This window comes from Daphnia carinata, chromosome 9 (assembly GCF_022539665.2).
Source record: "Daphnia carinata strain CSIRO-1 chromosome 9, CSIRO_AGI_Dcar_HiC_V3, whole genome shotgun sequence".
NCBI lineage: Eukaryota > Metazoa > Arthropoda > Branchiopoda > Diplostraca > Daphniidae > Daphnia > Daphnia carinata.
This window is the reverse complement of record NC_081339.1, coordinates 231,484-233,700: the sequence shown is the minus strand read 5'-3', so window position 1 is coordinate 233,700 and position 2,217 is coordinate 231,484. Positions and strand designations below refer to the sequence as shown.

The window sequence follows — 2,217 nt, the reverse complement described above, 5'->3', positions numbered from 1 at the left end:
CTTAGAGAATCGTTCAATCCCGAAACACAATGAAATTACTGTCGCATAAGTTCCATTCGCCAACCAGCTGCGCTACTGGAGACAGAAATACTAACCTCAAAAGTGGTTCTTTAAATGTATCCGCTAGTGTATTAATATAACCAGAAGAAAACGGACATATTTGCGCTTGGGTCCTTACGATAGTTGTGGAATAAAGGCAATGATATAAATAACCTAGACCTGACCCAAATGAAAAATTTGCGGCATGCAAATTGGAAGGCAGGTATATTTTTTAAGCCTCTGTGGCCTAATGGATAAGGCATCGGCCTCCTAAGCCGGTTATTGCGGGTTCGAGTCCCGCCAGAGGTTAATTAACTTCCGATGTATTGATTAAGCTTACCCGTATTAACAGTCTGCCAACATTAGTATTATCTACAGCTTCCTTGTCTTGATTCTTGGGTCTGAGTGATGCATTTCCACAGCATAACCTGTGTAAAGGAAACGAGAGTTTGGCTCGTACGTTTTTCAGCAAAGCTTTTCGGTTGCTCTTTGCGTAATAACGGAAACCATTTTCGTATCGTATAGCCGGAGTGCTTCTAAAAGCCAAGGCGATAAACGAAAACTATTTTTGGTGGTAAATGTTTATCATCAGGAAGGTGCGTACTGCCTGACTTTGTTTTCAACCTCATACGAAATACTAACGCGAAACCACATCATTCGAGCTCCGTAATCGTGAGGCATTAGAATATGCTGTACAAGGATTTATTGAATTTATTCTAGTTTGTTTGCGTCTCAAAGAAACTTCATCTTCAGACCTTTGGTGTGAACGACACATTTCTATCGATTGCATTTCTTCGATTATCCTCATTTACAAGTGATTTCCAGCTTTTATCATGTGACCAGAATCTTTAAAAAGATCATGGAATGTCTGATTTGTTTTTCACAAGAAAGTTGGGAAATCAAATCTTCAAAATACAAGCCCGACATTATATGCCCGACTTTTCCTTTTTTTTTATATTTTGATAAGAAAATATGATATAACTATTAAAATACAAGATTTATATTCAAAATTCAATGAGGATCACGAAAAGTGACTTAATATTTACTTGATACATACATTTTATGAGTTATTTACATTTGGATAACTGCGGAATCAGTTCAATGCACACCGGCTGTCCGGGCAGTCCACCTTGTAATGAGTCAATATACACTTTCATGTACACTTGGCGGTAGCCTATGCTATCCTTGACGTAGGTGCGACGCGTAGTGTGTACACTACGTCACCACCTATTGAATAGGAGCCGCTCTGAGTATGTTTAGCGCAGCGCCTCTATGGCACGGAGCTGGGTATGGCGCGTGGCATACAGCCATCGCGCCATGACCTTGTCACGCTCCCGCCGTCTAAGCGTGATGCTAATTAACACCATGACGTGCGCTGCTGTAGCCCCTTACTGGTATATAAACCCGTGTTTCTTAATCATTAAGGGGAGTTGCCTTTGCTCTGTCACTGTGTGCACTTGTACTGGGGTATAATAAACGGTTATGAGAACCTTACATTTGGAGGTCCCAACGAGACATTCAAATATATAAAAGGTTCACCGTAATAAACCCTACAAGTACATGCGTATCACATGAAGTAAGAGCAAGATATACGAGCCCGAAGTTGACATAGACGAGGTAAGCGAATGCATAGCACTTTTAAAAATATACAAGTAGTGGCAACTCTCGAAACCAACCCGATCTACCCAGACTTACCCGTCGTAACATTACCTCCACTATATCCTACCTTACCAACACAAAACTCTGAGACACAAACTCTCAAAGAAAATTTTGCTATAAAGTGGAAAGAGCTCGTAGAGCTAGAGTATAACTATCTGCTCGAGAAAAATAAAACCTACCAAACAACTTCAACAACAACAAATATAAAACAATTGGAAGAAAGGAGAAAACTCTCCCACAGAGAGCTAAACAACGCTCTACAACTATACACTCACTCACTAATAAAGCAAAATCTCGAGACAAAAGACGACACCACCTCACACGAGTCAATCAGCAAGACCACTGAAGCTTTAAAAAGTCAACTAGCGAAATTTGGCGAAGAAAATAATTTCGTCGACACTCTTATCCACCAGTTAAAAACAGTCCACGGCAAAGAAAAAGAATTCCTCAGCAAAACGTTAGCTGTCCTTCAAAGTGAAACCCTACACCAGCAAGTAGAAGAGCAGCAAGCAAAAGATC

At 40.4% G+C, this 2,217-nt stretch overlaps 1 non-coding gene across 1 annotated transcript; it reads left to right on the top strand.

The window, feature by feature from the left end:
• Positions 1–275: 275 nt before the first annotated feature.
• Positions 276–348, top strand: Trnar-ccu (transfer RNA arginine (anticodon CCU)). The gene has a single exon. It is a non-coding gene; the product is annotated as a tRNA-Arg (tRNA).
• Positions 349–2,217: the final 1,869 nt, after the last annotated feature.